This window comes from Rattus norvegicus, chromosome 17 (genome assembly GCF_021556685.1).
Source record: "Rattus norvegicus strain SHRSP/BbbUtx chromosome 17, alternate assembly SHRSP_T2T, whole genome shotgun sequence".
Lineage (NCBI taxonomy): Eukaryota > Metazoa > Chordata > Mammalia > Rodentia > Muridae > Rattus > Rattus norvegicus.
Window position 1 is genome coordinate 7,510,833 of NC_141550.1, and position 15,644 is coordinate 7,526,476.

Consider the following 15,644-nt stretch of genomic DNA (forward strand, 5'->3'; position numbering starts at 1 on the left):
GTCTTGGAATTTACTTTTCCTAGCAAGTTCCGTATGAGGATGAACCGGTGACATTATAGGCCGTGGTCAAGTCCAGACTGCTCCTATAAATTAAGTGGTTTTTAAATGTCACACCCATGCTCATGAGTTGCTATTCCACAGCTGCCGATGCAGCCCAGAGGCAATGGATCTGGAAGGCAGAGCTTCAGTCTTGAGCTGTTAGCTCAGGAAAGGTTTACTAGGTGGGATGGAGAACATTCCTAGTGGGCTTTAAGCTTCAGCTAACTTTTGATTATACGTCTATCCCCATTATGGACGGGAACACACGTAAACCAAAGGCTGCTACACGAGTCTCCCTCAATTGGCTCAAACTGAGTCACCAGTCACATGACCCATGGATGGCAGGAGATGTGTCCGACCCTAGCTCGGTTCCAACGCATCTGGATGAGATTTTATGGGGATAGATAGGGAGGCTGTGCTGAATGAATGCCGCTCTCCTCTGCACAGCCTGGGGCTCAGATCCATGCTGGGGACAGGTCCCTATCATCCTAAGACAGGTTGGAAGGAAGCTCAGGGTGCTGTGGGCTGCAGGGCAGAGTGGAGCAGGGTGTGGTACAGCTCCAGGGGGATCTGATTAGAGGGAGCACAGTCTTCTGTTCCTGCAGGGGAGTGTTCTTTAAGGATTTATTTATTTATTTATTTATTTATTTATTTATTTATTTATTTATTATGTCTTTGTGTATTAGACCTGCATATCTATGTACTGTATGGGTACAGTTCCCGTCAAGACCAGAAGAGGGCACCAGAGTCCCTGGAACTAGAGCTACATACAGTCGTGAGCCACCATGTGGGTGCTGGGAATCAAACCCAAGTGCTCTTAACTACTGAGTACACACTGGTCTCCTGTGATAGGTTGACGATTAGGTCTGACATTGAGAGTTGTATGGTGGGAAACTGCTTGTTAAGGAGATCATATGGCTCAGTGGGAAGGGCACGCTCTTTGGGGTGATACAAGATCTGACTCTGAAGCCACAAATTTAACGGTGAGCCCCACGGCTCTTGTTCAGTTTTTTCTGGCTTGCTCTTTATGTGTGACCTCAAGCACAGGCAGCTACTTCTGGCTACTGAGACTCAATGTGCAGCTGAGAAGTGGGGATAAGAATAGGCCCTTCCCACAGGGCGGTAGTGGAGATCAGATGAGGTGTCCCAACCATTCCTGATCATGGTGAGTTCTCAGAAGATGAATCTCTAAGAACTGCCCATTATGTTCTCATAGAGGCAAGTGACTGAATATGTGTTCTAGTGCTTATAGCTCTCAAAAACCCTTTCTTCTCCTCCCTGTCTGTTCTGGTCTCAGTGTTCTGAAGACCTGGTGTGCTGACATTTAATCTCCATCCTGAGATATCTCAAAGGAGTAGTCGTCTGACTGGAGTGGAGTCTTCAGAGAATGAAGGGAGTTAGAAAAAGCCATCAAGCAGAGTGCCTTCTCCGTGAGGCTTGCTGGCTGTAGAAAGGTGAGAGAGTAGCTGGAGAGGTGGCTCAGGGGTTAGGGAGCCCTGGTTGCTCTAGCAGAAGACATGGGTTTCATTCCCAGCACCCACATGGCTGTTCACAGCTGTTGGAAGTCCAGTCCCGGCTCACAGCTTTCTGATCTCTGTGGGCAGCAGTCACCACAGGAGGGAACCCCAAATGTTTCACCTCCACATCCAGGAGCTGAAGTGAATCTGCGTTGTGAGCTACGCCTACCTTGGTTATCTTATTACAGTTATGAGACACAGGCAGAAAACATCCTGTAAGCATTCACCCTCCCATCTGGCTCCTGGTGAATGTAAGGAGGAAATGTCTACTCTTTGGCAAATCCCGACGAGCTGGTAAGGGAAGGAAAAGGTAGAAATAGTAAGAAAATCCTTTCCAGTCATGTAGCTAACAAGGGGTTTACATTCAGCATATAGAATCCTTAAAAGTGAAGAAAAAAAACAGCAAAACCATAAAAATAACAAAATAGTAAATAGAAAAGACGTTTGCTGTAGCAAAGACAAAGTGTAAGAATTTGGTCGGCCTCTGCAGACATTCAGGAGAGACACGTTCACACCAAAAGTGAGACACTACTACAAGCCACAACTCGTGTGTGTCGGAACACCTAGATTCTGCAAAACAAAACAAAACAACAACAACAAACTGGCCATATCAGCGCCAAACACTAGTCATAATTAAGAGCACGGAAAATCCCCTGCATAGGGAGTGATAATCAAAATCATTTGGGGAGATATTTTGTATCAAATTATCTGTGAACAAGGGAATGGAAATGGGGTTCCATGGAACCCCCCACCCCGGCATATGGAGTATTAACCAAAATCATTTCGGGAGATATTTTGTATCAAGTTAAGTATCTGTGAATAGGGGATGGAGAGAGGGTTCCATGGTTTAAGAACATTAATTGTTCTCACCAAGGACCCAGGCTCAGTTTCCAGAGCCCTCACTGCAGCTCACAAAATTCACCGAGGAAAAGGCAATAAAAATAACCTTGTTCATGCCTGTCCTTTAGTGGACTCCGAGCACGCTGGCCATGTGAACTTCATGTACAGAAACAGTGTTTGCTAACAACCACTATTCCCATTAGATAGCTGAACAAGTTGAGAGTCAAAGACACAGACGCTTCTCAAATGCCTCAGGGAGCACTCCGAAGGCCATGTACAGGGCAGATATTCTGGGAGGCTCAGCACGGGGCAAATCAGGACACAGCACTGCCTTTGAGGATTCCCCAGCTTACTCAGGGACACAGACAGCTTACTAAGCAAAAGGATGTGCTAGGCACACGTGCTAGTGGCATACATTAATCATAAATAATGGCATACATAAATCAACTCCTGTGTTGTGAGGACTCGACAAAGGCCCAGAGCAGAGTGTGCCCTTCCAGAACAGTGGGGATTCCACCGGGACCGAGTATGTCCACCTGTGTGACACTCTGCTTTCTGTTAACATTCGACACTGTCCTCTGGTCCCGAGTCCCTCACTGAGCCCAGCCAGAGTAAGTAGGTCAGCAGGGAGGACCTCCGAGCTCCTGCCGCCAGGGTTTTAGGGTGCCATCTTCTGCCTGGCTCTGACCACATGCTCTGCTATCTAAGATCCAATAAAGCAGGGGAGAATGTGGGGGCTGAGGACACCCTGAGCCTCTAGCCACCCCCTGCCCTGGCTGTTTACCAGAAAGCATGCCTGGTTCTGAGAAATAGGGGGAGGGAGAGGATTGTTCTAGGCCTCTGTCTGTGCCTCCTCTTCAGTGTGGAGGGGATGTGGGTGGGGTGGGGTGGGAGTAAGGATGGGGGTAGGGGGTAAGGGTGGGGGTGGGGATGGAGTAGCTCTGGCTGTCCAGGAAAGCGCTCAGCTGGCACTGAAAAGTAGAAGAAACTCAGGAAAGCCCAGGTTGAAGGCTCCCCTTCCTAATGAGAAGCACTCCTGACTTGGGTATGGCTGAGAGGCAGAGAGCACCATTCTTTTCCCGCAGAAGGAACAGAAGTGGGGGAATGAGAGGGGACCGCCGGAACAGTTGGGCTTCTCTAAAATTAAAGTCTCTTAATAATATTTATGTGTTATCTGATTAGATCAGAAGTATGTGGCTGCCACAGAATATTTGATTCTTTTGAACAAAGAAAATAAAACTTGGAGCATCCAAGAGATAGACACTCCCTTATGGTATGAATTGTCCACCATCTGCTTCTGGGCACAGATGTCACAGACACACATATATAGATCTTATACACATGCATCTTATACACATACACACACACAGAGAGATCTTATAGACACATACACAGAGATATGATACACACACATCTGATAGACACACAGCCAGATGTGATACACAGACACACACACACACAAATCTGATAGACACACACATCTGATATACACATACACACAAATCTGATACACACACAAATCTGACACATAGACACATATCTGATAGACACACACACATACATCTGATAGACACACACACACACACAAATCTGATAGACACACACACACACACGCAAATCTGATACACACACAAATCTGATACATATACACATATCTGATAGACACACACACACACACACACACACATCTGATAGACACATACCTGATACACATACACATCTGATACACACATCTGTAAGACACACACACACCATGCACTTGTCACCACAGCATCACACGGGGTGCCCAACTCTGGGCACGCCATTTTCTTTTTGATTGATACTGGGGAGGGAGAACACTGCTCTAGGCTTCCCACTTGTATCTGTGCCTCTGCTTGGGTGTGGTGGGGGTGGGTTGGGGGTGTGGTGGGGTGGGTTGGGTGTGGGTTGGGGTGTGGTGAGGGTGGTTTGAGGGTGTGGTGGGGTGGGTTAAGGGTGGGTTGGGGGTGTAGTAGGGGTGGGTTGGGGTGGAGTGTGGTGGGGATGGGTTGGGGGGTGGGGAGCTCTGCCACTCTGGCTGTCCAGCAAAGTGCTACAGACAGCACGGAGATGTAGAAACTTGGGATTAAAGCGTCTGCTCCTTCTGATAAGGAATACTTCCCCACCAGCAATGACATCCTTTTTTTTCCTCCTTTTTATTTATGGCCAGCCTCTAGCATAGCAGCGCACAGTAGGAAATCTGTAATTACTTGTTTAACATGAGTTTATTGTTTCAGGAAAAGATGGTGATGGTTAAGTCAGACCTGGATGTGACCTACCGACAGATCTTATTCGAACAAGTGACTGAAATAATTTTCCTTCCGCTATATAATGGGCATATGTAAGAAATTAGGGCTTGAGATTGGGTCTATAACACAGGGTTGGCACATAAGTCCTCAGTAAAATGACTGATAAATACAAACACACACAAAGGAGAGAGAGAGAGCAAGAGAGAGGAGAGACAGACAGACACAGGCAAATAGACACAGACAGACAGATATGTGCAACCTCTTGCGAGCTTTTAGAGGGCCATAATGGATGCTGCCACAAAGCAGATGTTGGCTGTTCTCAATGACAGGCCTGGAAAAAGCAGGAAGAGCTATAGGTGATCACCACAAGGTACTGTCTCAGAAGACAGCATTTCAAGGCCCTGCGTGGGTACAGAACCACAAATGGTTACACAGACATACACAGAGCATACTGGCTTATTGTAGCAATTGGCACTCGAGGTTATGAGGGAGAAGGAGCCCTACAGCCTGGTAGAGAGTGAGGAGAATCAGAAACAAAATTCAGATGTAGTTTGCAGGTGGAAGAAGGCAGGCACCTTAGTGTCCAAGGAAAGAGCAGAAAGGAGTCAGAGCCTAAATTCCACTAACTAGGTGATGGCTACCTCACCAGTGTAGACTGTCTGCCATCCTTGGTAACTGGTTCCACAGCCAAGCGGTTCCAGAAACACCCTGAAGGGCAGACTTGCTCAGATGCAATGTTCTGAGTTGTATAAGCGATCTGGGTATGCCTTAGCCCATCAAGTCCAAGCAGAAGCAGCAGTAGAAAGACTAAACGTAGCTGTTAAGAGCATCCCACTTCCTGACACATCCTGAGGTGGCTTTTTTTCTTTAAACCACATGAAAAAGATCCTTGCTATTCAATGGTCAGTAGCTGCAGGCTGCTCTGAAACCCTTTTTCTTTTAAAGATTTATTTATTTATTATATATCAGTATGCTGTAGCTGTCTTCAGACACACCAGAGGAGGGCATCCAATCTCATTACAGATGGTTGTGAGCCACCATGTGGTTACTGGGAATTGAACTCGGGACCTCTGGAAGAGCAGACAGTGCTCTTAACCACTGAGCCATCTCTCTAGCCCCTCTGAAACCATTTCTTATTTCACCTTTTGAATCTCCATTCAGGAAACAGAATCCTTGTCAATCATCTAGCAACATCTTCCCCACTAATAGGGAAGGAAGGATTCCTCTTCAGACCCACCCTCCTTAAGCCAAGATTCGAGAGGCTATAGTGGGTCTGCCTAGGGTCCTATGTCTGAGAGAAAGTGTCTGTGCCTGGCTCTGGGAAGGTCAACTGGGTGTGTCCCACCCACCTGTGGTCACCCTATTGGTCTTCATGTGTATTATGTGAGGATCATAATAGAAGACTGTAAGGAAGTAAGAACACACACACACACACACACACACACACACACACCCCTAGGACAGAGAAAACACTCAAGTATTTATTAATGGCAACAAAATCTATTTCCTCAGATGAAATGTTAGACCGTTTATACAGTGAATTTATCTTTAAATTTACCCTTCTATGAAACGCCACCTGCTTGATTTCTGCTGAACACAAACTATTGGTGCTAAGTCACAGAGTGTTCTATGTCATTAAGCACAAGGGTTTAGTGTATGTTATACCAGATGTAACCTGCTCAAAACCCTGAATACGGAAGGCAGAACTGCATGCTCTCTCAGTCCTTCTGGAGTAGCTCTTACCTCTGGCTCACCAGGAAGCATTTTTGAGCCACACTTTGTATATTTGGCCATGGCTGCTCTATACTGAGCACACTATGCTATCCCTGTCAAGTCCAAACCAGTAAGGCTGTGACTTCAAAGAGTCACAGAAACTTAACAGTGTGGGTCTGGGACAGGTCGGTGACACCATCTACCCAGTCAGAAGCAGTGCCTGTTAGCCTTCTTCTGTGGAAGCTTGCCCACAAGAAATTAATCGGTTTTACACCAAACGTGGTGGGCCTTGACACAGCTTCTGTCGCTGAGGCTTTGGACAAGTCACGTGACTTCTGCTTGCAAGTAAGGCTGGGGGAGGGGCTTGCATGAGTAAATGAGCTACGTACACAGCCGGGCGTGGTGCACGGGTCTGGTGTGTGGAGTTCCTGTTCTGACAAGTATTGCTTACTTAGGCTCTAAAAATTACAACCATTTCAGCCACAGACCTTTCTTGGAGTAAGGACAGCATAAAAACTTCCACATGAGACCTGATCCATTCATTTTCTTGTCAGCTGATCAGCGAGGATGCTGAACTCAGGATAAAGTGGGGAGAGACAAGGGCTTGGTCCTGAAGAGAGTGTGACTACCTCCCTTGGGCATGACCCTGCCCAGACTCGGTGAGAAGCCCCTTCTATATTTTTCCCACGTCTGCTTTAATTTTCATTCCCACTAAAGCCCAAGGCTTCTGGGAAGAGAGGGAGCTAAAGGCCTAGCTGCTATTTCATCTCAAGTAGAAATAGATTCTTGGGATGAAACCCCTAAGACAAGCTGTTCTCTCATCACGCCTTAAACTCTTCACAGATTCGGTGTAGAATAAATTTAGATCATAACATTCATGGGCTAAATAGCTGCACAGCCACCAAATTGAATTAAAATCCAAGGACAAGGCATCTCCTACAGCTGCAGTCTCGTGAAAAATCGCCTCTCGCCTCACAGAATCGACTTCAGTGTCGAGTTTGGGTTTTTTTTTTTATTTCCTATCATGTATGAATATTTCAGAAACAAAGCTCAAAGTGAGAGGGAGATGCAGATGACACAACCAGGGCCTGAGGGAGAAGCTGTAGCCTGAGGGAGAAGCTGCTGAGACTCCCAAGGGATTTGCTTCCAGATGGGTTTGGTCATACTCAGCTTCTCCCTCAGGAATGGTCTTCTTGCTTCTTCAGTGCCCAGAAAGACGCACAAGCCAGAAATGCCTGCTTACCACAGTCCAGTAGGAATTCTGAAACATAAGTGGACACGAACCCCTTTCGACTCGTCCCCCAAATCTGTGAGCACCATCTCTTCAGGTGAAGGCCAGTGATCACAGTGTGTCCTTGTGTAAGTGGCCAAAATAATTTGCTCACTGACCAACTACTGAGTAGCTTCTAAGGGCCTGGCTCCCCACGAGGCGCTGGGGAGAGAGGCTGTCTCTCTCTCTCTCTCTTTCCAGTTGGCCATCTCTCTTGCCACTTACAGTCCACAGTATAGGAAGGATGTGAGCGGGGCGCTAAATGTGAACTTCTGTGCAAAGCATGGCGCAGCGGGAGCTCAGGGCAGATGGGGTAAATGAGAGGGAGAGGGAGGGGGAGGGGGAGGGGAAAAGGGAGAGGGAGGTGGGGTGGTTGGGATGAACTGTGATCCTGGATAGAGACCAGAAGGAAGGCTGGAGGAACAGATGAAGGAGGGAAACGGCTGGAAAGAGGGCCTTGGATGTGACTCACGGCCATATGCCTTGTTCCTCACGGGCTGGATGCTGTTTCTACTGCACAGTGGGTTTCCTCAGACAGCAAGCCAGATACCCCTGGCACCTTCTTGGGGTTTGTTTGGACGAGCAATGTCAGCGCATTGCTGAGATAACCACCGCTGCTCCCCAGCCCCACTGGGGTGTAGTTTATGCATCTGTGCAGACCTTCCAGACATTGTGTTCGTGTCTTTCTTACTTAGAAGAGTCAGTGATGATACCCGTTAGAACCAAGCTTTTCTGAGGGGCTATGGCCTCTGATGTAACACCTGCATGTTATTCCCATAAGAATTTTCAAAGTTTTTAGATTTTATGTGTTATGAGGGTTTTGCCTGCAGGGATGTATGTGTACTATATGCATGTCTGGGGCCCACAGAGGTCAGAAGAGGGTCTGGTTCCCCTGGAACTAGAGTTATAGATGGTTATGAGCCGCCCTGTGGATGCTAGGACATACATGTGGGTCCTCTGCAAGAGCAGCAGCTGTTGTTAACGGCTGTACAAGGATTTATCTTAATATTACATTATTTAATTGAATTATTTAATATCACAAAGCAAGCCATATAATGATCTACAAAACAGATCACCGTGTAAAGCTCTCATATCTTAGTGTATAGCACACCTTTCCAGACAATTCTCATTCATTTTCACCCTTGTACACGGCGTATGTACACGGTACAGATATGGCGGCCAGCAACAAGCAGACGCAGTCTAATGGAAGTCAGTCACCTGGTGAGGACAGATGGGCAGTCAAGGATGTACCTATAAAATAAAACTACCCTGATGCTGCCTGTTTGAAACACTGTAAGGCAGTGACAGCAAGAGAGAGAGAGAGGAAAGTATCATCTGGTGAAACGCTGAAGTTACAAAGTACCAGAAGAGGACTTGATTCTGCTCACCGCAAGCAGACCCTTTCCAACAGGGCAGCACCACTCTGAAAGGTTGGAATTTAAGAGTTGGGAAGGAGACAGAGCTCAACTCAAAGATGGGTCTCAGCTTTTTAAATCCATGGCTCAAGCAGAATTATTCTGAATGTGTAGCCAAATCCATCAGTCTTAGGCCAGTGATCTCAGCTGGCCAGAGAGGAAAATCTCTTCCCCTCACTTCAGAAGGTATTTTTATATCCTGGGAAATTTGGAGATGAGCCCAGAGTTTTAACCCCCTCACCGCCAGGCCAGCACTCCCCAAGGCATTAGCACTTTCCCTTTGGGTTTTCTAGGGTTCTCATTTGAATAGTTATAGCTCAGGTCCCAACCTTTGCCCCCAGTATTAGATCAATGTATTTTAAAGAAACCTGGAGCTGCTAACTGCAGTAGCAAAGATACGAGAGGTTGTTCTTGCAGGACACTATCGGACCTAGACCTACACTGTGGCCAACTCTGTCCCCGTCTGCCTATCCCCAAGACTGAGAACTTCAAATCTGAGGCATGTTGGGAGAGAAACACAGATTGAAAATATATAGTTGAGCTTATCCATCCTACTGGATTTGCAGATCAGATGTTGAATTGGTAATGGCCTTTTATTTTAATCTAACCTACACAGATAATCTGACGGAGAGCATTTGTAAAAACAGGGTTTGCTATTCTAACCAATTACATCTATAAGCTGAGATTAGTTTTGAAAGTAGTGCTTAAGGTTGAAAAAAAATGTGTTCCAGTTGTCAATATGCCTACGATGAATTAGGGAGAATTAGACTGTGATATACTTGTGAGTCTCAGTTAAAACATCTGTCAGGCATGTCCGAACAACCCTATACCCTCGGCACTCAGGAGGCAGACCTTAATAAAAACAGAAAAGGAAGAAAAAATAATTTAAAGGACCTAAGAACACATTAAGAAAGTCAGGTCAAATTAGGAACTTAGACTATTAAAAACAATGTAACTATTACATTAATAAAGTCACAGTATTACTTGTTTTTGTATAGCAGATGGCTAGATTGAAATTGAGGTGAATGTTAAGAAAAGTTAGCTAAAATATAACTTTAACAATTTTGGTATTACTATGAGAAATGCTAACTATTCCATTAAAGGTTTAAAAATCTCCCAGATACAACTCAAAGGTCAGCTGGCAACATAAGAGACAAGGTCATGAGAATAAATCAGGGTTTGATTAATCTAGAAGGCCATCTGCGATGTTTTCCCAGAGAGTTTAGCCTGGGTTTGAAGAGTAGAGAAATCAGAACATTCTTGGGAGGATTGAAACAGGAAGAGGAGACTACTGGAGGGAGAGGGGGAATAGCAAACATGAGGAAGAAGCAGGGGAGAGGGATGAATAGTGATCCCAGATGGCCAAGGCAGGAAGATGGTAAATTCAAGCTCAACTTTTGTGTCATAGTGAGATACTATCTCTCTACAAAACAAAATAAAACTTGCACCATTCTTGAGAGGGTGGCTCCCAAGAAACCTATAGAAAGTTCCCCTGCTCATCTTAAAAATTAGTCCTGAACTCTCAGCTGTTTAATGTTTCTTCAAAGGTGGCATTATGCTAAAAGGTAACCCCCATGGCTCGGAGAGGGCAGGGGTCCTATTTGACTCACATGTATCTGCGAGGCTTTGAGTATTTGCACTTGACACATTTCTTAAGGGGATGATCAATTAGCCCATGGGTTAGCCTAAGAAGGGTCTTGTGAGCCCTGTGAAAGATTTCAGTCTCTAATTTAAGACCTGGCAGAATGAATGGTTGACTGGTTCTTGGAAACCATTGTCTAACTACACGGAGAAGACAAATGAAGAAGGGTGGTCACTTATACTACCACAGTGGACATGGTAGAAAATGACACACAGGCTTGGAAGGTGGCACAGCTGGTTTGTAGACTGAATACGCATGGAGGAGAAAGAAAGAGTTGTTTTTAAGCTTTCTGACTTTGAGAACTGGGTAGCGAGAGATGCTCATGACTGACAGGGACATCCTTGGGCACTACACAGAGGGCATGACACAGAGCATTTTGTATATACCAGGATTAAGATACCTAGAAACATCCTAACATGGTGGATGTGTTGACAGTCAGGTCTGAGTGTTAGAAACCATCTGTGAGCCACTGAGCCTGAAACAGAACTCACTGAATAAAGGAAAGAACATCGACAGGAAGCATGAGGTCAAAGGAGCATGAGACTGAGCAAGGCAAGCGTATGCAAGTCTTCTCCAGGTCCAGAACTTAAGGATGTAACAGAACAGAGATGATGGAGCCATCTAACAGACAGGAAAGGGAGTAGACAGGCCATGCTAAGAAATGCTACTGAGATGTCAACTCCTAGCAAACAGAAAGATGGCTGCTCTCCTTAACATAGCAGGTAGTGGTCATCTGATCAAGCCAGTGACACAACTTGCTAGGGTTGTTAGTTTTGGAACAAGTTGAGGACCAAAACCTTACTGCCGACTTTCATTTCAGCCTTCTAAGCTTGCTTTGAGTCTCCTTGCCACAGTAACTGTTTCTGCTTGTACAGTGGGTGGGGAGTGCAGGTAGGGGGTTACGTGCTCTCGTAACAATGTTTCCAGAGATTTCTGAGCCCTGAAAGCCTCATTCCTTCTTGCAGGAGAAAATGTTTCAATTTGAAGGAAAGGGCTGCTATAGCAGGCAAATTCTGCACTACTAAGGACTCTTTTAAAATCCAGTCTTCCGAACCCCAGGCCTCTTCCTAACTCCCCACATCAATGAGTTTGACCTTGAACTTCAGATCCTTTCACCACAACTTCCTGAATGCTGTGCTTACAGGGGCGTGCCTGGTTTTAGCAGGACTGAATCTCAAGCTCGCCACCCACACGCTAGGTAAGCGCTCTCTGCCCCACACTAAGTGACCATTCTGCCAACTCCTCTACACGCACAGCCCATGCTGTCTCTCCGAGGGCACACATCGTCCACGTTCATCTGTCCATCCCCAGGAAGAGCACAGAACAGACGCTCACACACTTGTGGTACAGCCTTCTACTTACTTGACAGTGGGATTGGCTAGACTTGTGCACAAACTGTTCGATGATGCCTCTTGTGCTGGTCATTTTACCCAGAAGCCAGCAAAACATAAGGTGGGAAGTCCCCTTCTCATGAACCACAAAAGTTCGCATATTGACATCAGTTGGAGACATTCATATTTAACAGGAATAGTATGATTTATGAGACTCTCTCATGTTGGCTTAAGTTATGAATTTTGGAGTGCAATTTGAACTTAGGACATATGCTACTGTTTGGGTGGTGAAGGGTGTCCACATGGACACTGCATTCATTTATGTCCCACAGTATGCCTCATACCTTCCCTGTTCTTGTCTGAACTCAGGTCTCCTGTGTTAACATAGGCCTCTTGAAACTTTTGTGGCTGTAATTTGTAATAATGGTTTTTTAATAACTGGGTGGAAATGAAATTTCCTTCCACTAATTTTTCTCATTTTATTTGAGCAGAACAAAAGGACTTGCAAGTTGCACAGCTTCTGGAAACTTCCGTACACCAGAGGGAGGTATAGGAAATGTTCGGTTGGCTACAGTTAGAGGCAACTACTCTGTTGCTTCCAACTTAACTTCACAGCCTCCTCAGGTAACGGAGACAAAGACTTCTGCAACCAGGCCAGGCAGAGCTCGGTTTTTACCATTAAAGTCCCCTTTGGTCTGCTGGCCCAAGGCAGACTCATCCGATACTTGCTGCCTCTGCCTACACAAATCTCGTCCAGCAACTCTCCTCTTTGGTATACATCCATCCTACCATGTAGACCAAAACTCAGGGTATGGGCACCATTCAATCACCACCATCCTGGATTTCCACCTCTACACATTATGGGTAAGTTATAGTGTCCTCATGACCATGCGTGAGCGCCTGCCATTCTAGCCAAAGGGGGCCATTTAACATTCAGCAGATGGCTGCACATAGACATTTAAAACTGAGAGAACACAGTGCACCAGGGAGAATGTGAGGACTACTAGGACAATGCCAAGAGTTTGGCTCCTGATCCAGGCTTCTGGTCCAGCCATCACACCCCTCCCCTGATACCAACTACACATCATATGGTTAAAGCAGAGGCCCGTGAGGAGTGCGTCTGTCTCAACTAAATAGTCTGTTAGTGCTTTCATATGGAATCGCTGTATTATTCAACGTGTCTATCCATAAGCAACATAAAATATTAACAACTGTACAGACTCTTCCAGAGTCTGCTAGTCCGTAATTTAGTAGCCCACAAGCTGGCTAAACTCAGGCAGGGTGTGTGAACGCATGTCTGGAAGTTCAGTTATCAGCCTAGGAATCAGGCTGAAGGAGGAGGAGTTTAGAATTAGGGTTGCTACCTTCCCCCTTACGGATCTGTTCAAAGCATATCCTCCTGCAAACCCAGGGGGAAAATCCATCAGAGTTTCTTTGGCAACCCATCAATTCCTGATCTGCCTGAGGTTGGCACAGTAAGCTTCTGAGCCATCAATCTCGCCCCCTAGACTTCTAGAAAGTCTTACCCAGTGCAGTAATGGGATCTCGAAATGATCAAAAACCTGTGGCTGTCAGAATCCTTTGCCTGAGTTCCCTTGAAGATGAAATGCTTTAAACCGGAATGAACAATCAGCCACCTATGGTATAAGACTTATGAAAGCCAGGACTAAACATCTCAAGAGAGCTCATCGCAGCCCTACAACTGAGGCGCATTGTTTCCGCTCCAGACAACCTCTTACTGACACAGTTATGACTGACAACACAAAGGGGGACAATTACTTTCTGAGGCCATCACACAAATACAGCCCAGGAGAAGACCTAGCGTCAGCTGTGATCACCCAGCACAAGCCTGCCTGATTTTATCTGTCTCTCAGTCTAGGTCAGAACAACAACTCAGAATTTGATCCTGGGAAATCAGTCCAAAAAAAAAAAATCAGAAGTTCAAAATCTCAAATAAGATCATGGCTTGCCCACGAGCAACGAATTCATCTCACCCAGGTAGCAACCCCCAGGTTGGTAAAGTAAATAAAGCAAGGTAAGACAGCTGCAAGAAACAGCCCAGCTCACCCATGCAGAAGACTTGTTCCAGTGAGGGACCCGGTAGTGCTCCTGTCTGTGACAGGAAGCAGTGGATTCTCATTTCCATAACCTTTGATATCAATGCCCAGTGCTTGGACAGTCTCATACCATGCTCGTGATTTGAGCCATTTGGTCATAAAAAAAAAAAATCCCTTTATTGGATTTACTTCTTAAAACTGTGTCCCTGTATTGTCTCTTACATCCCCATAAATGACTGCCTTGTAAGGAGGAGCCAGTCATTCTCCTAAGGTCAGAAAAGTAAATTTTTCCTTTAAAATACATCTCTCAGAGCTCATAGGTTCAGCCATCAAAATTGTCTCCTACCTTCCTGACCCAGGAAGTCATTTCAAATTGTCATCACCAGGTGACGGTATTTCTAACCCTTAATAATCTTAATTTCTTTTAAGTTTATTTTATTTTAATTTTTAATTTATTGAGTGAATTAGATTTATTAAAATAAAAATATTTAACTTATTCAAGTATTCTTTATAATTTTAAAGGTGTGTGTGTGTGTGTGTGTGTGTGTGTGTGTGTGTGAATAGAGGCAAATTCAGGGTTCAGAGGCATGGGTCCCTGGGCCTGAGGGCATAGATGGTTATGAGACACCTGACGGGGTGCTTAGAATTGAACTCAGGTCCCTCTAAAAGAACAGCAGATGCTCTCAGCTGCTGAGGCTAACAACCCTGCTTTCTTTCTTTTTTTTTTTTTTTTTTGGAGCTGGGGACCAAACCCAGGGCCTTGCGTTTGCTAGGCAAGCGCTCTACCACTGAGCTAAATCCGCAACCCCACAACCATGCTTTCTAATGACAGCCTAGGAAGCAAGAGATTTGAGCGACTTCATACGAGTGTTTCATAACAAACGGAATTACGTAAAGTTGAGTTTTTCTCATAGCACAACCCATTTCCCATCTATGGACAGTTCCTTTAATGCACAAAAGTGTTCACTCGTAGGACTTACTTAGGATCAAACATTGGCCAGAGAGCCCGGACTATGGTTAGATTAGATAAAAGGCGACAGGCGGTTTATCTAGTTACCGAGGAGAAGCTCGGGGTCAATGGACTGGCAGTCCGGTTCCCTCAGCGCCTCTGGCATTGCTACTGAGTCCCTGAAAGTACGAAGTTTTACCACGCACATACCTGTCTTGCCTATGACACTCCAGGAAGGGGGAAACACCAGATGCTTTGCCATTACCAACAAGTGGGACCCTAGATTGTGTCAGTACACAGATGTAGTGTGTCCTATGTCGAGAAGGTAAAATTCTGGGAAATAAACACACTCATTCCTTGGGGTTACCTGCGGATGCAGACCTTAACACAATGAAAGCAGTGGGGAGCCATTTCCGGTTTGAACAACTTATAGTGGACCATCACAACTGATCAACACAACAGGGGAGTTCCCACTCGCCTCAGTAATGTCTCTCCTTCTCTACTCGCCTCCATCATTTCTCCCCTTCTCCAGTTTCTCCTCCAACACGAAGCAAGATCAGAATTGTCAAAGAAGAGGTTCTGTGTTTTCACCAAATGGCTCAGA

At 45.7% G+C, this 15,644-nt stretch overlaps 1 long non-coding RNA gene across 1 annotated transcript; it reads left to right on the forward strand.

Annotated features, from left to right (window-relative positions):
- Positions 1-1,334: 1,334 nt before the first annotated feature.
- LOC102551833 (uncharacterized) lies at positions 1,335-12,756 on the forward strand. Its single transcript, XR_015641041.1, has 5 exons — positions 1,335-1,493; positions 4,652-4,755; positions 6,857-7,035; positions 11,669-11,901; positions 12,526-12,756. It is a non-coding gene; the product is annotated as an uncharacterized LOC102551833 (long non-coding RNA).
- The last annotated feature ends 2,888 nt before the right edge of the window (positions 12,757-15,644 follow it).